Below are 23,098 nucleotides of genomic sequence, written 5' to 3' on the forward strand. Positions count from 1 at the left end.
GTCAATCACACGCCACATTAAGGCAAACAGCTATCCACGTTTTCATTTGACATCTTTCAGGCAGACATGTTAGCCACATATGCTAACATGCAATCAACTGTTTTCACTATTCACAAATAAACAGGGTTTAATTGAAAATGTTTCACGACCAAAACCGGTGTTTGAAGGAGCACCAAGAATAACGCCGTTTTGATCCAGCAGTTAAAAACAACCTCTTCGATGGGAAAGGAGAAGAATTAAGACTTCACTGATGATAGTTGGCCCTGTTGAAGTTATTTAAAAAGGAGACATAAATACACATGAAAATTTTTGCAAATTCCCTGAATAAAATCCTGCTTTCGTTTATGGCGAGTCCAGGAGGGGGCTTAAAGTAGAAGGGCAATAAGATGGAAGAGAGGATTATGGCTACAGGGAGGGTGGGAGTGGCTCTGATTGAGGCATCAGAGGTGGGTGTTGAGTGGGCGGTAAAATGAGAGATGACAACTAGATTCTCTGCCCAGACATGATTTCATTTCTCCATGTGGAGAGTGTGGATAAGACATTGGCTTCTATCACAATGCTATTAGGTTTAATAATGAAAGAGAGTCACTTTTCTTTCTCATTTTCCAAGCAAAGCAATATAAAACATGGCCTGTTGCTATTTATCTTGCCTTGTGCTGAAAAGTGCTGCTAGCCATTACTGAGGTATTTCTGTTGTCAGTTGCCGCAGGATGAAACAGAAAGTGGGCTCCTGTAGGGGTGGACGAAATGGGCAAAGAAAAAATATATATATATCTTGATATTTTTTTCAAAAAACTCGATAACGATAATTTGACGATATTCTACGAAAACATATTTTAAATCTGCACTTGCTTCACAGACCAATTGTACATACACAGCGTTTGTGAACATCTCTTTTAAATTGCTAAATAAAGCTTTTGCAAAACATAATGATATTCTACAACAATATTTAACAATAAAGAACAAAACAATTATGTATAGACTTACATTGATTTTTTGGAATATTTATATCATTTAAATGTCTCTGCTGTTATTCCATCATGATGTGACAATTTTGAGCTGCAGTAAGTACCCGTGTACCACTGCCAACTACTAGAGGAATCAGAATATGAAAAAGGTGTTAACTACAGCAATCAGAATGAGAAAAATGTATTTGATATGTGACAAAGGGTCACCCAGCGAGAGAAAAAAAAGACATCGTCATGACAACACCCATTCTCATACATTGGCCACCGTATTCAGAATAAAGTTGAATAAAACTGCAATTTAGCAAAAAGTGCATTTTCCCATTCATTCATCGCTGTGATATGTAGACTTGTGATTTTATACATTTTGGGGTGTATCCTGGCATCACACCATTAAGCCGTCGTAGTTTGTGCAACATGCCTCGGGAATACAGGCTAGTTATGAATGGTGCGGACTAAAAGTGCGTAAAATTAATGTTAACTGATCATCCAGGATGTCACACTTGCTCACTAAAGTACGGTATGTGTGTGTTGTGCGTGTGTGTGTGAGTCCACACAAACACGACATGACCACTGATCATAATCGTGATCAATTCTGTTTTCTCCCCAAAGTTTCAGATATATGGAAACAGTTCATAGTTTAGGCATCAAAATTATGAGCAACTGTGATGTCATTTTCAGTCGACAGCAAGTGGCAAAAAAGATGGATAAAAATGGGTGGATTTTGCTGCTTCTTTTGTATTCCACAAATGCAGTATTAATCAGAATACCGTGTTCAGACTGGTGGGGTGCATAGAACATATTGTAAAGTGAATTTTTGACTTGACTTCGCTTTTAAAGTGACATTTCATTTCATGTAATTTTGTTTACTATGGGCTCCAGCGCCCCTGTGACCCTCGTGAGCATAGGCACTTTGGATAATGGATGGATGGATGGATATTATAATTGGCCCAGTGTTAAGCAATTTCTGCACTAGGAAGCTAGATTAGATAGGGATTGTAAACATTTTTTATTTTATCTCATTACTGTACTGTAATATATGTCTTTTCAAATTAACATTCATGTGGCTCCAGTTGGCTAAGTGTGTGTCAGTTATTGGCACTTCAAAAGAGGAGCCAACAGAACTAGCATCATATAACGTCTACTACGTGTAAGGTAGAGAGAGAAGGTTGCAATATTAATAGAAGTTAACTTATTTTCGGTCGTGTATGACTGTAAAGAACGCTAAAACATTGCTAGTACACTTAGGTTTGGTGATGATGGTGACAGTTTGACTTCACAATATTTTTATTTCCATTATTTGCTATGGGAAAAACCTTGCTCTGAAATCCTCACAAAATGGAGGTTGGCCAACTTCAAGGAACAGATTGCGTTCAATCTTAGAGGTAGCCATGTACAATACATTGGCACTGTTGATATTGATTGTGTTAGAATGTCAACAACCGACCAACTGTGGGTGACAATAAGATGGATGATGTAAAATCAGTTTATGTCTAAATCACTTTTCTTAGTCACATTGCCATCCTTCACAAGCCTTGATGAATGGATGGCTGGATGAACAGTTGGATGGATGGCTAAAAGGCTTTTAAAAAACCTGACTGGCTCAGGAGGGCCTTGATGCTAAATGACAAAGTGGCAGGACGGCTGACTGAATGAGTGACTGATGTGACCAGCAAAGGAGAAAGAACCGTCTGTGACAGGCTTAAAGCATTTAGACTCTCTGCCTCCACCTGAGAGAAGCGAGAAGAGACGTACGCAGTAGAGAGATGTATAGCGACAGCTCAAAGGGGGAAATTACAACGCCGGGCTTTGACTAAGAAATTAAGAGAGTGCTATAACTATGTGTGTAGTTGTGATTCTGTCATCTATTAAAGCAGAAAACGCTGGACTTGGTATGAAATATGAATGCATATCAGGAAGACATACTGTAAAGAGAAAATGAAAGGATTAAAAGTATTCTGTTATTAGCAAGCTCAGTTTTAATTAGTTTTTATTTTTCATTTGCTCAATCTCTTAATTTAGCTCTGAAGCTGTTAACATAATTAAGGAAGAATAATTATTGGAAATGATTGCTTATTACCTAATACTTTGGGTTATCGACATAATTATCATTACTCTTTGCAAATGGGACCACGCAAAAAAGCTAGCAGAAATTTGTCAAACTTTTTAAAGATCACAGCACTCAATTTTTACTCATTGTGCTTTACAGAGAAAGCATATGAAGAGGTTGGGTTCAATTAACACAAGGTGCCGTTTTACCTGAAGGAAGTCAATAGACCACACCTGATTTGACCAGATTAGGGTGGCAGGATTCCGCTTGAGACAAAACAACACATTTATAATGACAATGTTGCTGTCTATCAAATTAGTCTATCAGAGGATTTAATTAATATGGCATATATTTGAAATTGTTCTACTGTATGATGAGAGGCGGATATTGAAAAGTCTAAATATTTTTAAAAGGAACCCTGACTGTAGTCACGTTTGCTCTATAGGATTTATTTGGTCGTTAGTAACATAACTATAAGATCAAATTTTTAAAAAGAATTTCCAGTTTAATACATTTTGTAGAAACTTTATATGCATGTTCGCTGCCATTGTTGTTTACATTGCAACGCATTCTGGGTAGTAGTGACGTAGAATGGTTCTTGCCCATATTGCTGATCTCTGCCGAGCAAAGCAAAACCGTTGTGAACGATTACAATCATCGGCAAAAAGAAGTCAAAATGCCACACTTTTTATATCTTTTTACCAAGATGCCGCCAACGCGAGTGGTCGCCTCTGATGCGATCTCTAGTGTTGTCTTTGTTTTTGTCATTTTTGTCCATTTTTGCCAACCCAACCATTTTGCTTCCACAGAGAGGACTTGCTAAGCATGAGGGAGTCTACTCTCTTCCTCTTTCCACCAACTTTCACAAATGCACAACGTTTTTGGGAGATAATAGCACTTGCTGGCGTGATAGTCAGGCTCCGACAGAGTGGATTTTGAACCTTCCTCCTATCGATTCATCTTGCAAATCTACGGTCTCTGCCCAACAAAATGGATTAACTTCTCCTGATCACGAGGTCCATCAAGGACTTTGCACATTCTGTCGCTCTCTGCTTCACCGAAACTTGGCTCGGTGAACGCATCCCTGACGCTGTGCTACAACGTCTTCTACGGGCGGACCACTTCACGGAGCTATCAAGGAAGTCAAAAGATGGCAGCGGAATATGCTTTTATATCAACGAACTGTACACTGATGTCACGGAGCTCAACATACACTGCGGCCTGGACTTGAAGTGAAAACCCTGCTAAAACATACGAAGCACAGAAGGTGTTGACATAATGTGAGTATAAGACTAGGAATTCCTAAAATGAGGAATCTAAAGTTGGTCATTTTCTGTGGTGTCTTTGAGGTTAGCTGCGTCCCGATGCCGATGGACAATTCCGAGCTTATGTGAAAATGACGTCACAAGTCAAGATGGCAGTCAAGTCGGTGAAAACCTCTGCGCTCATTGAAAAACATTGAACTTTGGGTCGTCATTTGATTTGTGAGGATTATTTGGATTTCAAAATGTGATGAAATGTTGTTTGACTACTAGAACAATCCGCCTGCAGAGGCAAAAGTGTGATTTTTATCACACTCGAGAAAAAGAGTTACCACTTAAGTGCTCACCACAAAGCACTGCGGTCTTGGTTAGCTTCCATTCCGAGCCGTCGAGTCCCACTCTCTTCACTCCTTTTACCTACTTTCTCCGACGTTCACGGTCCACACAGTAATTGTGGTGTGACTGGTTTTAAGTACATCCGATTTTATTGTTGTCTAAACACGAAGTGCCTAGGTGGCTATGTGGTAACTTATGAGAAATAAAGAGGAGCAAATAAAGATGTTTGACTTGTCTCTTGAATCCCTTTGCCCAATACTACGACAGTAATATGGAATGATAATTTCGTTTCCATCATGTTATGGTTGGACGATCGAACCGCACAACTTCTAGGTATGATTTTCGGCGAGTTTTATGCTAGTCACATGCAAAAGCAATACAATACGACGGGTGGTTTTCACCAACTAAGGTGCGTTGCATCGTGGGTATTACCAGAAATGCCCAGATACTCGGAATTGGCCATTGAGAAAGAGAAGAGGTGAACATTGTACACTTCCAAAGGTCAGGCTGCTTGACTGGCATTTAGAGTTGTTCGTTCCCTCCGTTGTGAATTTGGTTCCTGCAGCTACTGAAGAAGCATGGCCCAGGTATGTGTCCTGTCTTTTCATGTCCTTTACCCAAGTTTTCACTCGTCACTCGTGACCGTTTGATAAGCACTGCATTTGGGTTTAACCGTCGTTTATAGCCAGACACATGACAAGAGCGCACCCGCGTGCCTCTGGCAGGCAGACATTTCAAACCGTACCCTTCCATTGTTTTCCTAAATTCCTTTCCTGAGGGAAACTTTGACGGCTTACACGTAGCAATGATTTTGCACAAATTAGAACAGCTGCTGGGTTAGTAGTCACATTATGAATAACAGAGGATGCGATAAATAAATGTTTGCATTTATGGAGACAAATGCAGTATATGTTTACCATGTTAAATTAGTTTGTGAAAGTATTTTCCTAACAATCTTGACTCTCTTTTATTTAGTGTGTTTTATCTAAAATTGTGTTCTCTTTGAAGCAAAATGAGCCTGCTGAGAACTGGAAACTATAATTGCAAGTTCAGGGTTTTCAACATGTTGTACCACGCGGGAGCCTTGGCACAATTGTGAGAGAGAGAGAAAAAATGTGCAGGTGCAGAGACAGTGTTCAGAGAGATGAACTACGGTACATTTACATGCATACATGATTGTCTCCTCGCCATCTTCTTCCCGTTGTTGAATTCATGATAAATTTCGAACAGTCAGAGCAGTCTATTTACTGCTCTGAGTGACAATCCGAGGTCATATTCAGGACAGACCTTTCCTTCCTTCAGCTCGAAATTTCCATTTTCCAAATATACAAATGTAAATAGTAGTCACTCCTTCTGCTGGAAGCCAGTGACTACTGTAAGGCCCCACTGGGGCCAGCCTGCCATCACATCCTCAAAGCCCTCAAAGTTCACTTTACAGTAATTCATGGAATAATCATATGTTTACACAGTTGAGGTGGATTTAAGATTTATGATAAAAGAGCAAAAGAATATTTGGCCTTGCTAGCTTTTATGTTTAATGGATGAGGGATGAGAACAGCGCACTGAGATGGCTCGTTTTGCACCCCTGGAGCAGAGCAGTTTACCCACTGCTGTTTTTGTGGCTGAGACCTTGTAAGGGATAGAGCAGGGGTCACCGAGTCCGCTCCTCAAGGGCACCTATCCTGCATGTTTTCCATCTCTCCGTGCTGCAACACACCTGTTTCAAATGATCTGTATCGTTATCAGGCTTCTGAAAAGCTTGCTGATGAGCTGATCATTTCAATCAGGTGTGTTGCAGCGGGGAGAGATGGAAAACATGCAGGATAAGCGCCCTTTAGGACCGGACTTGGTGACCCCTGGGATAGAGCCACTTAGCATACACCAAGGGAGGAGACACGGTTGCCCATTTGGATGGGTTTGGGTGAAGGGTCACGATTGCTGGTAAAAGATGGTTAGAGAAACCCTCTGTTAGTACGGTATGTTCATTTGGCATAGGGGCACACAATTATTGAAGGGGGCGGGGTGAGGGGAGCATAATTTACAGCGCTCCAATCATAAGTGGAAAAAAAGTCTGAATAATTTTGCACATCAAAACGTAACACAATTAACTGCTCTTTTCACAATGTTCCACACTCCTTTCGACATTATTGCTTCCCAACAAAAAAGATATCCATTAACCAAAGAAAAGTACACATTAACTCTGGCCATAATTTTCAATCCTACCTGTTTAAAAGGTAAAATTCTCAGTCAGTGGTAGCTTCCCAGCCTGATATTTGTATTAGGTAATGTAAATACCCATCATAAGGAGCATTACAAATATCGACTTCAGATTTTTTGGGCTGATTCTGCCAAACATAACTAAAAAGTACACCATAAGCCTCCAAGGTCAAAAAGGCTCAATACAGAATTGGTGGAAGAGCCCCAGGTAGCGCTATAAACACAGGGGTTAGGGGTCAAATGCTTGAATCACCCTGGACTCTTAACAGCACAGGCTGCACCACCGCTTGTTGCCATTGGACAATTTCAGCCAATTCTACAGAACTGAAGAAAAATACAGCACACGAAAGGCAGGTTAATTGAAAGCAAATACACAAGGAGAAAAGTCACACAAACACACAATGACGTAAAGCAGCTTGCAGTGGGCCGCAATACCCTGTTGGGATGTGCCGCTCTCAGTCTGGCAAGTCCATTCATCAAGCTCGACAGAGGGAAGAGAGTGCAAGGGAGGGAAGGAAGAAGAGAAGTAAACAGGGTTAGGATGAAAGGTAACTTTGCAGCACAAGGAGCAGAAGAAGTGAGTGTTCAAGGACCGCTGCACAGGTGGAGTTGTGGATGTGTTTAACAGGCAGGAAGTGAGGATGGACTGATGGAGAGGAGAAGAAAAGGGGGAAAGCTCCTATTAGCATGGAAATCACTTCCTCTTCTGCGACTCTCCTTGGCTCACTGATGGCTCGGCAAAAAAGAGAATGGCTTTAGCTCCTATTATTCTGCGTGAGAGGGCACACTGCCAGGTCAGATGAAGTAAGACAAAACATGAAATTGCTAAGACAGTCTCTTTGCACCATGTTTCCTTCCTGAGTGTTCTCTGAGATCAAAGGACAAGCCTGCTGCTGTAAAATATATGTGATGTATTCGCTTAATTTCTACTAACTGAGCTAATAGAGTATACTTGGAGAGAATTGGCCCCATTTGTTGGGTTTAATGAAGGTTTACATTTCCCAGGTTTTCCTCAGCGGTGGCAAGTAAAGAAGCATGGGATCTGGGAAACGTGTCGAGAATTTAAGACCCTCTTGAGCTTTAAAAGGCTGGACTACCTCCATTCTAGGTCTATTGGAAACAATTTGTTGTATGCGGCGATTACTGCACGATGAATTTTCCCCTCTCAGGCTATATTGGATTGAGGAAGAAAATCCCATTTAAGAGAAAAAAACGCTGCGTTTGGATTGCACACAGCAGTTGCCGATTTGATGCAGCTCTAACGATGCTGCATGCGGATGTGAGGAAGAAGCAGAGGGAGATGGAGGACGAGAGAGAGAGGGTCATGAACAAAAAGCCACAAACCATGAGAACAACTGACCTGCCACTTTAACGCCCATGCACTTCTAGGACACACACAATGCAGTTAGTGGTCTGCAGCAGCACTCCCACCCAGCCTGAGTGAGGGCATAGAGGAAATTATCCAAGCAGCCATTTGTAATGCGCTACCACCGACTCCAGGGCAAAGGCTTTGCAATGGAAGGCCCAACTGTGCGTTATGATATAAGGGAGCAATTTCTGTCTGGAAAGGCTTTTCTTGCCTGAACAATGTCTACCCCCATGAGTAGGAGGCTTATACAAATGCACGGGCACTATTTGAGAAACTGTTTAACATTGTGTGTGTGGTCACATGGATTCTGCAAAGATGAATTCGCATAGCATATTCATGCTGAACATACACACACATAACAATTACAGCATTTTGAAGATGTGTTATTTAGTTCCGAAGCAAAAAAAAACTTCCTTGTTTCAAGATAAATAATGCTCATCTTAATTGACAATCTCATGTAGTATTCATTTAACAAAATGTTTATTTTTGTACTGCAGTTCTACAACCTTCAAACTACAACCACACACTAAAAAATACAATAGCAACAACAAAAATGAGCATTTGTAGGTGTAGCTGCTGTGGCCAGTGAGTAGTTACCAGTAATAATCAAATAATCCTTTATGCCAGTGATACTCTAATGGTGGGCCCAGAATAATTGAAGGCTCTAAATTTTGCATATAGTGTGAATGTGAGTCTGAATGGTGGTTTGTCTGTATGTGACCTGCAGCTGACTGGAACCAGACCAGCGGGTACCCTGCCTCTTGGTCAAACTCACCTATAGATAGGCTTGTGTTACCCGTGACCCTGATGAGAGGAAATGGTATAGAAAATTAAAGGGTGGATTTAATACAATATTTATAATCCAAGATCAAATCAAACATGCATATTTAAATATATGTGACAATGTAATTTTGTGATGTTGGTGCTCAATGCAAAGATAGTACATATGAAATGTCAAATTCTGTGCTCATATTTGTTTCATTTTGACATTGTATTTTACTTTACTCTTGAGTTTTGTCAATACTTTGTTGTGAACTGAATTTTTCCTACTGTATATAAATATGGGTACTTATGCTTAAAAAGATGTTATATGTGTTTCAGACGAGTGTTTTTGAATGGTACATTCAATAAAAGTATCTATAATCATTACCACTTTTATTTTTTAGTCATTCTAAACCCTATTTTGTAAGGTGGTGGTTACTACAAACAATAGGTCAGAAGTGCATATTATATTAATTGTGTAAAGTGTGCATGGGTCTAGGGCTGCATGATGTTGGGAAAAAAATGACATTGCGATTTTTTTGGGGGGGGTTGCGATATATTGTAATATATATTGCGATGTTAAAAATGGAATTTTCACCAGATGACTTGAATAGATTTGTTTGGGAATAATTTGGTTAACTCACCATGACATCATTGTATTCATATAATATTGTTTAATCCAGACTAAGGGGGTTCATCTGTGAATGATGATTGCTGTATATAAAAGGGATCACAGAGGTCATGTCTCTGTAACGTAATAGATTTAACATTGTATTTCACACTTCAATGTAAACAGTAGCAAAATATTAAACATATTTTAAACAAAATAAATAAAAAGAGTAGGTGCACTAGACCTTTGAGTCATTTAAAAAAAATAGAAGAAAACAAAAATCCTCTAAAGCAGCAGCAGAGTTATAAACCTTTAAACTAAACTGTAAAATATTAAAAAATTAAAAAGCAGGTGTGCTAGCGCCTGACTTGTTTACAAAAATATAACATTAAGATAAAATAAAAAAAAAAACCTTTGTGAAACTGCAGCAAAGTTGTAAACAAATTAGAACAACAATATTAAAACTTAAAGAGCAGGTGCATTAGTGCCCTGAGTTGTTCACAAAAATATAACGCATGTTCTAAGAAAAAAAAAATGTAAAAAAAACATGCGCACATCCTACGATGTGACTATCGCACATGCGCACATCGCAATCGCGATGTTCAAAAGACACATTGTGCAGGCCTACATAGGTCCCATGTGACCCTGCATGGTTCTATTGCGTGACCATATAATTATTTATATTATGCGGGTGGTGGTTACAATGGACCACTAAGCAGGCCAGAGGAGGGGAAGAGTACCAATCAGAGCACTCACACCAGCCAAACGTATCTGCCTTTAGGTCACAAGTAGGCTAAAGCACAGTTCAAGGGGGGAGACCAGACCACTTACTTTATACACATTGTATCCATACAGAAATGTGCATGCGTCAACACACACATCTGCAAGGCATCTAAAAAGCTACGAAAACCCGCTCCATTCAATTTCTCGGCATCAACTCAACTCTGTGTGAAATTGACGTGCATTTCAGTACGCCTGATTATCACTGTCAAGCCATTAGCTTTCCCCTTTTCCTTTCTTTCCATTACCCTCTCCCTCCTTTCCATCCTTCCATCACGTTGTCTCTTTCCTCCCTCCTTCACGCTTTGTTGCACTTGCCCTCAGGACTTACTTTCATGCATTTTAAAGAGTGCCAGCTTTCCGGCCCTTATCGTGCCATTCCAAACAATGGCAGACGTCAGCATGTGGCTGATGGTCATGGGAGAGGATGACGAGGCACGAGCAATCAGTGTTGGGCCACAAGCCTGCCCCTTAACTCGACAAGCCCATTACTTGTCATCTATTATTTTTTGCCATTTAAACATAATTCATTATGGATGCACAAGGCACTGCAATATTCCCTTTAAACTAGGGAGGTATTAAACTAAACAAAAACGTAGATTTCAATCATATTAATAAGTTGCAAAGCGTTGGTGCAAAGTGACAGCGCAAATAAAGACGTGACAAAATGAGTGACACTCAGTCCAGCAGCTGAAACACCCTACATGAAGGACTCATGCACAATCTGACTCTATACATGTTTACTTTTAATTGTACTACTACAAGTACTATTGGGTCTCTCTCGTCGCTGCCATGTGAAATCTATAATTCATAGATCATTTCTGCCAAGAGCCTAAGATTACAGTCTCATAGGGCTACTTGGTCAATTCTATTTCACAAGCCAGATATTTTTAAGGGCTCCTAAATGATGTGAATTTGATTTCCCTCGTTGCCAAGTGACTTCACCGAGATCAGCAGTGGTACATGCTTGAAGTGAAGGGTAAGCAAAACAAAAATAAATAATTTAACAATGGTATTTGAAATATTAACACCGTGAAAGCAGGTACAATAATTGCTCTGTTGTGAACAAATAGCACACAAAAAGACGATAGAGACAATAGCTTCAATTTAATATAGTTCATGGAAAGGTTGAGAACCAAAAGGCTTGACAAGTGGGATTTCTCAGTACTGACACTTTTTGCCACACTATCTAAAAGGATTGTGTGCTGAGGATGTTTAAAGCAGGAACAGATGGGGAGTGCATATGATAAGTGACACATGGGTACTAGTTGTGTAAAGACCACACACGAAGGGAGTGTGTGAGCATGGATGTGGGGGTGCGCGCGCGTGTGTGGTGTGATTGTGAGTGTGGGTCATATTTTAGACTAAAGGCCAGTTCATTGTGAACATAAGTCATGAACACAGCAGCTGTGACAGCCGAGCTCACTATACAGTACTTGTGGGATCTTTGTGGTGAATAAAATACTGGTTAGGCTCAGAATCAACTCATTCACTGCCAGACATTTTCAGACCCTCTTTTACGCTACTGTTTGAAAAAATGTAAAACAAATATAAATAAGTTCCTGGCACTGCATAGCTGTACTGTGAAAAAACAAGTAAATTCGTCAATGGCAGTGAATGCGTTAAGTAACAGTGAAGGTCAGATTACAGAACATGCTTATGCATTTATATTTGGTTTGGGATCAAGGGAACACTATACTGTATGTCAATGACTAAGGGTTATTGTACAAAGATAGAACACAATGATGTACACTGATGAGGAATGGTGGTGCAGGTATGGCTACCATTTTCTGAAAGCATTCATTAGGTTTATTGAAATTGCTGAATTGAAATAGGTATAAATGTCAATAGCAGTTTCTGTGCTCTATGATTAACTGGAGCCAGTGGTATCGGGGCCGCCATGCCTCAGTGGAAGAGTGGTCGTTTCCCAACCCGGAGGTTCTGGGTTCGATCCCATTGTGACCATGTCGAAGTATCCTTGAGCAAGATACTGAACCCCCAGTTGCTCCTAATGCTGCGTCATCAGCCGGTAGATGAGGTACAGTGTGAAATGTTTTGAGTACCAAAGGTAGAAAAGCGCTATACAAGTGACAGACCATTTATCGCAAAAGACCCAAAGAAAAAGCAAAAACAATGCTTGTGAGTCTTAATTTCTTAGGTACTCACCACATGCATACATTAGCACATTAGTCCCCACATTTTGGAAAGGTTCCAAATTGTACAAGCTCAAATGCTTTTTACATTTCATCATGTAGAAGTCTTGCCAAAAAATTCAGAGATCCTTCATGACATTATGCTGTGAATACTGTTAGCCGACTCCCTCATCCTTCTTTGACACAGCATATGTATTCTGTTTTTGCAAAAGGATATCAAATCAAATCAAATTTGATTTATATAGCACTTTTCACACAGAAGATGCAACTCAAAGTGCTGTATATTAAAAACGTCAAAATACAGCATAAAAAGAGAACCCGCTCCCACCTTCCCTTCCTCCCTCGCAGTGCACACAAAGACAGACATCCACAAGCACACCTGCACTCACTCACTCACTCACACACACACATACACAAACGCACACACAATTAACCTTAAAAAGAGACATGGCAGGGCACAGAGAAACCATATGAGGAAAGAGTACCCAAGGGAAGCTTGTCCACGCTGAGAGGTATGACAGCCCATGGCCACGGGTAGCACCACCACCTCAGAGACCCCCGGGCCACGACAACTGGGGCAGCCCCTAAGCATAGCGCAGAGAGGGTAGCCGCACCTCCCAGCGCGGAGGCCCCCCTTGAGGAAACACTGGAGGTAAAACCTAGATGAAGCTAAAGGAAAATGACAACGAAGCTAAAAAGACAAAGCAATAAAATAAGCTAAGAACTATAAAACAATAAAATTGGATAAAAATAATAAGAGACTAAGAACAATTATTTAAAGGCCGAACTAAAAAGGTATGTCTTGAGCTTTCCCTTAAAAATAGCAACAGTCTCTGCAGACCTGACGTCCTCTGGCAGGCTATTCCAAAGTTGAGGACCAAAACGCCTGAATGCAGCCTCGCCATGCGTTTTGGTCCTCACGCTAGGAATAATTAAAAGGCCGGCGCCAGAGGACCTCAGGATCCCCGAGGGTTGGTATGGTAAAAGCAAGTCAGATAAATAAGATGGCCCAAGACCATTAAGACATTTATAAACTGATAAAAGTACCTTAAAATCGATCAAGAAACACACGGGGCGCCAATGCAGCGATTTTAAAACTGGTGTAATGTGCTCCCGCCCTCTGGTTCTCGTCAGCACCCGAGCGGCTGAGTTTTGCAGTAGTTGAAGGGAAGAAATACTCTTTTTGAGGAGACCAGAGAGCAGGGCGTTGCAATAATCTAAACGACATGATATGAAAGCATGCATCAGCACCTCTGTGTTAGCCTGAGAGAGAAACGGGCGGACTCTGGCAATATTCTTAAGATGATAAAAAACGATCTTGGTTACATTTTTAATATGAGGAATAAAACTGAGCTCAGAGTCAAAAATAACGCCCAGGTTCTTTACACATTGTGAGTGTTTAAAATCTAGTAATTTTGGTAAAGGTTTCTCTCTCTGGCCTTCAGGACCCATAACTAAAACCTCGGTTTTGTCCTGATTGAGTTGTAGGAAATTCTCTGCCATCCATGACTTAATATCTAAAATACAATTTAAAAGGGTATCAATAGGTCCTGTGTCATCAGGAGATACGCTAATGTACAGCTGTGTGTCATCAGCGTAACTGTGAAAGCTGATGCCGTGTCTTCTGATGACATCCCCACAGGGTAGTATATAAAGATTAAAAAGTATTGGACCTAAAATTGAACCTTGGGGAACACCAAATTTAATTTCATGGGTTTTGGAGGAACAAGTATCCATGCTTACGAAGAAACTTCTGTCTGTGAGATAGGAGTAAAACCAGTTAAAAGCAGTACCGGAGATGCCCACCAGGTTTTTAAGTCTGTTTAATAAAATTTGGTGATCTACTGTATCAAAAGCAGCGCTTAGGTCCAATAACAGAGTTTTTTCGCGTCTGCGGTATACCTTATATATTTAAAGTCCTTAAAAGGGCTGTCTCTGTACTGTAGTTCATCCTAAAACCAGATTGATATTTCTCTAAAATTTTGTTTGTATTTAAAAAATAATTTAACTGGAGAAAGACCAGTTTTTCTAAAATCTTACTTAAAAATGGTAAGTTGGATACTGGTCTGTAATTGTTAAAAACGCTAGGGTCCAGATTGCTCTTCTTGAGAAGGGGCTTTACCACTGCCGTTTTAAAGGCAGCGAGGAAGACACCTGTCTGAAGAGAGCAATTGGCTATATTTAAAATCTGTTCCTCAAAAAAATCCATAAAATGTCTTTAAAAGAGATGTGGGAATTGGATTTAGAAGGCAGGTTGTTGGATTTACTTGGGAGAAAACTCGACCAAGTGTCCTTGCATCAACCAGGGCAAACCTTTCCAGTGTTTTCTCAGGTAAAAAAGACTGTCCAGGGGTATTAAAATTCATGTTTTGACAGGCTAAAAGACTGGACCTTATGTCATCGATTTTACTTCTGAAGTGGTCTGCAAAGTCCTCACAGAGAGCGTCTGTTGGTCCCTGTGGGGACTTATTAAAATTGGAGTTGGTTAAAAGATTGAAGGTGGAGAAGAGAAATCTGGGGTTGCTTTTATTAACTGTGATGAGGTTTGAGAAATAAGAAGTTCTTGCCTGTTTGACTATTTTATTGAACTATTTGAGTTGTTCACGTAATATTTCATAATGCCCTGTAAGTTCAATTTTTCTCCACCTCCTCTCTGCACTCCTACATTTTATTTTTGATGTCTTGACTGCATCATCTCTCCACGGGGGTACATTCTTTATTTTTATAGTTTTGGTTAAGTGGAGCCGCTAAATCTAATGATGACTTAAGATTCTTGTTAAAATTGTCAACAATAGAAGCGCATGGTGCAGGTAAAATGTCAGCAGGAGTGCTCTTTAAAATCTCTATAAAATTTGCAGCCACCTCAGAAGATAGGTAGCGTTCCCTCACTGTTCTCATCGGGGCTGCCTGATGATTAAAACAGGCGATGTTAAAAAACACGCAAAAATGGTCCGACACAGCCAGGTCAACAACAGAGGACACACCAACAGACATAGATAGGTTACGACTAGGTCCAGGGTGTGACCTCTGTTGTGAGTTGGCTGTGAAACATGCTGTTTAAAATACATACAGTTTAAAAGATTTTAAAATTCTCTGGACAGTGGGTCCGAGATGTCGTCAACATGTATATTAAAATCGCCGGTTATTAAAATTCTGTTATAAGTGGAATATAAAATCGATAAAAAATCTGAAAACTCACTAATAAAAGAAGTGGAACGATGGGGAGGTCTGTAAATAGTGACACAGATAATAGGGGGACGGCTAAAAATAAATGCATGGCGTTCAAATGATAAATATCTGTTAAAAATGATCTCTTTTGAGATAAAACTATTTTCAAAAATTGATGCAGTCCTCTTTTTTCATCCCTGGTAGAAAATGAAAAAATAAAATTCGGTGGGCAAGCCTCGGTGAGAACAACTGGAGCATCTGTACCAAGCCATGTCTCAGATAAAAGAATACCATCTAGGTTATTGTCTAAAATCAAGTCATTTATAATAAAAGTTTTGTTTTGAAGTGAGCGCACGTTCAGCACAGCCAGGTTAATGTTTGTGCTGGACGTGCGCTCATGGTCGTATGGGTGATGAGTGTTGACATGTATAAGATTGTTACTGTTAAAACCACATTGTTTGTGAGTGCGTAGGAAGCGTCTGCCTGTTATTGTCTGAATGAAAAAGCTGTCCGATGGGGGTGGTGATGATAACTGGGGCCTGCAGGGAGAGCTAGTGAGGATAGTGAGATCGTTATTGCAGTAGTTAGAGGTAGGAGATGAAGAGGGGAGAATGTGTGCAGAGTGATTAGTAAATAGAAGTCAGCTGGGGGTGGAGTTGATGATGGCATGGTGGATATTTGCAGCTAAAATTGAGTGGCCCAGAGAGTTCGGATGAACCCCGTCTGGCTGGTAGAATGACTGGCGGTTCCAGAATACGTTAAAATTGTCAATAAAATCAAAGTCAAGGTAGCCACAAGTGCGCTGGAGCCATGTATTCAGGCCCAAAAGACAACTAAAGCGCTCGATGCCACGAGATAGCGTCGGTAAAAGGAAGCTAATCCAGACTGACAACCCGCACATTCTCAGCAAGGAAAAAAGAGCATTAAAGTCTTTCTTAGTCCGCTCTGACTGTCGACGTACTGTCTCGTTCATCCCCACGTGGACAATGAGCCGGGATATGGATGATGGTAGATTGTCAAGAAAACCGGGCAAGATGTTCACTATGTCCATAACTTTGGCTCCAGGATAACAGCGGGTGATAGTGCGGAAATAATGAGTGCGTCTAATGATGCTGTCCCCGACTATAACAGTGGTTGGTTAAAAACGTGAGGTGACCTCAAAAAGTAGCTAAAAGTTAAAAAGTGCAGTCGTTCCTCGGGTTCCTTCGATCGAGTTCCTTCGATCGACCGGCTGTCAGGAAGTCCGGAAGAACTACTGATGACAAAAGATATACAGTATTACCATGATTATGCCCCTGACTCCCTTGATTTGGTGCACTCCCCCACCACCTCTTTGGTACACATATCTTTGTCTAACCAGTGTCTAGGGTTTCCCCTGAGACTTATTTCTCACCCACTCACTCATTGTTTTTCTCGATTGGTTTACTTCTTTGACAATGTTAACATACATTTTGTGAGTCTATGGATTTTGCACATCTTGACATCAAAAGACAAAACAAGTGCACCTTCTGCAGTATATTGACTTAACAATGCCATGCCTCTCTACGTTTCTACTATCCCATGAATTAATTGGACATATTTATGACTAGGTGCTGATCAAACTACTCACCTCCCTGCACCACTCCTCAACTCCTGCGCACATAAAATGACACTGATCGTATCACAGCTACCTATGTAGTCAACTGCCAGACCATCTATCTTTGCATCCATCACACCCCTGGGAGAGTGACGCTCTTTCAATATATTTATGTGGCACTGTTGGCAAGCCAAGGCTGTTTGAAAACCTCATCAAAATTCAAAATGGCACCTGTGTCTCTTGTAGAAGTAGCTGAAGAACCCAAGTTTGCAGGGGTACAAGTTATAAGGGCCTAGATGCATTTGGAAGTGTCTGTGTGCATAGTTATGAAGAGTAAACAAGAGCTCTTCCAACTGTCACGAGGAAATCAATTTAAGTTTTACCCTTTGACAGCGCAAATCTCAGGGATTGCGGCACAGGAGACATCATCAGATGTTGACATTTCACCAAGCACACACATTCAAAGAGTGGCATTTTACTTTCCTGTAATTCACACAGTGGTTCTGAATCATCATTTTATTTTTAATTAATGGATTCAGCTTCAAGGCAAGATCCTCATAAAACGCAGTGAAATATTGGAATTTAACTATTCTCTTCAAAAATGTTAGAGATAGGAAGAAGATTGGAAGTGAAGGTACAGTACAGAGGTCCTGCTCAATCTCTATCACCGCTTGGGCTGCGAGTGAGCTGAAGCCAATCACAGTGACTTTGGGCCAGAGGTGGGGTAGTGGTCACCAGTTAATTGCAGGGAAATATAGACAACCAACCATTCACACTCACACATATGGATGTTAGTTTTCACTTGATCTAAAAGTATGTTTTCGAATGCAGTGGGATGAAGTCATACTTGGAGAGGACCAATGCAAGCACAGGAAGAAAGGAGCTAAATTTAAACCCCAAACCTCGGAATTGTGGGAGAGATGTGCAAACCACTTGTCCACTGTGTTGCCCACATTTTCTGATTTCTGATTCTGAAATTAACAAATAGTGTACTGTATGTTCCATTTATAAATGTGAGTCAAACGTGTTATCAAAACTGTAAATCAACCAGTACAAAGAAGGGGTGCAATAAGGTCGGTGCAGTGTAATGGAAATGGAGGTGGCATGTCATAAAAATTGTACTTTGCAGAGTGTAAAAGCAGGGAAAACAGAAATGCATCACATAGTAATATTATACAATTATATAATATTCAAACTAAGTTGTCTAAATCTACATAATTAGAATGTCACACTGGCTTGTAATAAAGCGGATGAAATTGCTGTCATTCCCATGTTGATTCACCACAAACATAAGTGGCGTACTGTACAATATACTATTCATGGACCAAGCCTTATTTGCCTCAAGTGTTTCCACTAACTAATTACAGCTTAAAGTGGTGTGAATTTCCTGTCCAAATTCTAGTTGGGAGTATTTGAGCAAGGGGAAATCAACTTGGATTTCCACACACAACCATTGCAAGGCTCAACATGAGAATGGTGTGGAAAGAATAAAACATGTCCAGCGGGTCTAAATGCCTTTTTAAGGTCAGAGTAGAATGGCCACACTGGCTTGCCAACAATAACTTTAAATAACCACTTGTTGCAACTTAGGCATCCAGCAGAGCCACAGTGGGTTTGAAGCAGGAAAATGAGGCTACTACTGGCAAGGTCACAATTCCACAATACAATGACAAAATACAGAGAAAATAAGCCATTCACTTGACTTCTGCCCTACAGTGACCAAACAGTGGCACAAATGTACACAGTAACCAGCCCCAAGCCAAGTTTCTTCAAAGCTACTTTCAGGCAAGAGTCCAACCAGTGGTGCACGCATGTGCAAATTGTTGTGGATGTGACTGGAAAATTCTTACCCCTTTTATCCATCCATTCATCACTCCATCCATTTTCTATACCACTTTCAGGGTCGTGAGAAGCTGGAGACTATCACAGCTGACTTTGGGCGAAAGGCAGACAACACCCTGGACAGGTCACAGGGCACATTTAAAGACTGAGTGGCAACCAAACACACACTGTCTGCACCAAAGTCAGGCAAGTGTGCCACAACACTGTCCGTTACTTCTCTTCATGCTTAAGTATTTGGAACATTAGCTCTACATCTGTTTAGAATTTTGTTCCTGAACTTCATACACTTACTTACATTGTTCTGGTGAATATTTGAACTGAGAGCTGCCTCAGTTCAAATGCTTCACAATTAATTTGATGCTATATCATATTTAAGAGTTCTTAAATTTGGTTCTGTTATCGCTGGTCGTGTATCATCATTGTGTGTATATTATTAGCAAAACTGTCTTGAACTGTGCAAATACTGAGACTTGTGCTTCAGTAGACAATGCTGCCCATGTTTTTCTCAAAATACAAGGGAAATTAGGATTTTTCACATGCACTAGGAAGAACTGGGTCATATTTGTTTTTACATTTTTAGATGAGAAAGATCTGCTTGCCCCCATTGTTTTTCTTTCATTGCATTGATGTTGTCTTGCTTACAGTTCCCTTTAGAAATTGCTAAAGAAAATCAGGTCAAATGAGATGTCTTGTTTTGCAGTTTGATGACAATATAATCAAAGGTACTATACAAAAATTGATAATATTAATGCCACTTAGTTAGTTCCTACAGAGACCGGTTATTCTGAATAACCCGCTTTTGGAGTTGCTACATAATAAAAGAAGGCCATCTATATTGAATTAAGTGAACTTCTTATTCTTAGATACAATGCTACAAGTATCTTTCAATTCATCCTGTAGGGAATTAAACACAGTAGATGCTGCCATAAATTATTCAGACATTGTAAACATGGGAAAATATGTCTGAATAAATGACTTGGTTATTAGACTCCAACTTTGCCCGTCAGCGCGTTCGCCTCACTACAAAGCAAGATGACACCATGAACGTCCCATCATTTTAATTTCCCTATGGAATGCGATGCGAGCAGCCACGCAAGATCTCATCAACGCCGAGGCTTTGTAACAAGACGATGATAGCCTGAAATGTGATTTGAGGCCCAACACATTTGCTTACATTCTGACAATGATCCAGCCGTGTAGTCCACAACACCGCTTTCCCATAATTAAGAACCTAATCAGGCAATGAGCTGATGTGGAATGAGACAGCAATACAAACCCCTCTTTTGCTAAATGTTTACATCAATCCTACTTGTTTACACAGTTCAGTAGATGATGTCAGTTAAACATTATCGACTTGCGACATGTTATCGGGCGAGTTGTTGAAAATACAGTTAGTGGAAAATAGCAAGAATCCAGGGATATTTCTGGGATGCAGACATCAAATAAGCTTTTGTTTGGAATAATTTTGAATAATATTCTAAAAATCTTCCTTTGTTTTGCTGAATATTTGTCAGAGAGAACCTGTTCAAAGGGGGCTTTTAGCTTTTAAAAGCTCATTTGATATGGATGAAGATCAAATTAAAGTTTTATTTTTTTTTCCAAGTCATTTGAAAACCACACGAAAAGCAACTCACGGCTTATACATCAAAAAATATTTGGCTGTCCAAACACATTTGCAACCTGCAGTATGGCATTTAATAATGAGACCCAAAGGAAGCTTCTGAAAATATCCCACAGTTTCCCCTTCCCATTTAACCGAAAACAGTCTACGGTAGCCTACTTTTTGTCTGCTGCTACTCTACCTCCTCTAGGGCATAAGAAATCCCTTGATAACTTCCAAAACTGTTCACACAACAAACACACTTAGTTCCTAGAATCATGCTTTGAATGTGGGAGAGGTTTTAGAGTGTTGTAAAAAGCCCACAAAGCAGGACTTGCTTTTTCATCTTGTCAAGGCTATCATAAACAGCTGATACCTGGTTTGTATGCAATCCAATGTAATCCTCTCCTTCTTGTAAATGTCACATGGAATCGGCAATGCTGACCTTGGGAGACATGAGGTCCAGATCTGAGGGTGACTACGTTTTATTTATTTATCTATTTTTAAAGCCTCGATGTGTAATTGAGTGGAATGGGGATGGCGGGCTTTGATGGTGTGTGAGCAAGCATGAGAGACCAATGTACATCAACACACATGCACACACACACGCACAGACACACACACACACGCAGAAGCAGCAAACGAAGGAGCATGACACCATGAAGGCAGAAGCAAACAAGTTTGAAAAGAAGATTTTGAATAAATGGACAGCAGGATGCAATTAAAGCAAAGGCGTGTAGTGAGTTAGTCATTGAGTCATTTCAAGGAAACACACAACTTTTTCTTGCCGTTTTTTGGCACCTTGAGGTCTCATCCACCACAGTGATCAGAGTAAGCCAGGATTTCTTCCAAGAAACTTTTGCAGTCCAAAACCCATCTTTGAAGGCGGTTCAATTTGACAAGCACTAGGCCCACCGCAGGACATCATTAGTCCAATTTTGGCACTAAAGCCAGGATTCAGCTGCACTAGAGACAAGCCGCCGAGTTGTCAGCCTTTGCCAAGCCTCTTCTTGACACAACATGCACTGCTACATGATGCTGTGGATGTCCATACAGTTTTAAATATTCAGCATACTAGTTGTCTCCCTGTTAGTCATGCGGTGTTCATTTTGATGTATTAATTAATTAACTAAAATCCCGCTTTTTGGACTCTCCAGTCTCCATGAAGAAGGTAATCCAAATGCAAGTAACGTGATGTATTCAGGGAACTGTACATGAATAATTCAATTCCATACTTTAGCTTTTACATGTCTTGGCATATTGTTGTGGCTCAGATTCAGATTGCCAGGATAACCCAGAAAATTGGTCCAAAATAATTTGGGATTACAAAACCATTATATTATTTCACATGAAATGCTTTCGGTGTGTTTTGCTTGGTTTTAGTCTGCATTTGGGTCCCTTTCCACATTGCTTTCAGCCTCTGCCTCCAAGCCATGTTTCAGGGCTTCAAGAGATAGGATAATTACGTAACTTTGAAAATATTGCAGTTGACCCCCGCATAATCACGGTTTGGCATTATCTTTTTTTTTTTTTGTTCATCATTGTATTTGGGGGGCAACCCCCATTTTTCATAGAGAAGGTTTCTTGATGGTTTACCTCTGCTTATTCCACATTTTCTGTGGTTTTATATATATTTTTTATTTATTTAGTTATTTTTTATGTATTCATGATGAGTGTCAATTAGACACCGATTTTCAGTATTTGTGGGCCAGCCTTCTGCAAATACCGGGGGTGCACTGTATTCATCAAATTTCTCTATAAAGACGCTGCTTTCATTTAAAATATTTGTGACAGCAGATCATTATGAAATGTTTGTGCACAAATCCAAAGGTGTTGCAATATGCAGTAAAATAAAGGGCTGGCAACATTAAGCTTCTCAATTGTAAAACAATCTCCTTTTTATTGTACTTTCTTGCATTCAGTTGAAACATGGATACATAAAAGACTGACGATGTTCAATGTTCAAATTATTGCAGACGTCCTTACTAAATAAATGTACTGTTTGCTTTCATGCACCCCAAATTTTGGATACAGTACTACTAGTGGAGGTCTTAAGATCAACCAAGACAAAATGTTTTGGATTGCAACTTTAAATAAATTGACGTAGTCATTAGCCTGCGCCACTGCGAAACTGTAAAGAGAATTCACTAACCAGAATATCAACCTCCCTCTGGGTATTAACGGAATCTTAACAATCTATTCTAACTAGGTCAATCACATTGAATAATCCAAATGTTTAAATGATTGTGATTGTTTTGCACTCAAACTTAAACGATTCTTCTTCAAATAATGAATAATTAATATCATCATATTTACATCGAACATTAGCAAAAACGTTATCACTTTAACAATCAGAATACAGAAAAGTCTATCAAACATTTGTGAAAGAATCTTGTTGAATTGGTCTA

General features: G+C 40.1%; 1 protein-coding gene across 5 annotated transcripts in view; it reads right to left on the reverse strand.

Annotated features, from left to right (window-relative positions):
- cdh24b (cadherin 24, type 2b) overlaps positions 1-23,098 on the reverse strand; it is a 224,422-nt gene that overhangs the window by 55,824 nt on the left and 145,500 nt on the right. The window lies entirely within an intron of this gene.

This window comes from Filicampus tigris, chromosome 10, assembly GCF_054856515.1.
Source record: "Filicampus tigris isolate MCC_2025a chromosome 10, RoL_Ftig_1.0, whole genome shotgun sequence".
Classification (NCBI taxonomy): domain Eukaryota; kingdom Metazoa; phylum Chordata; class Actinopteri; order Syngnathiformes; family Syngnathidae; genus Filicampus; species Filicampus tigris.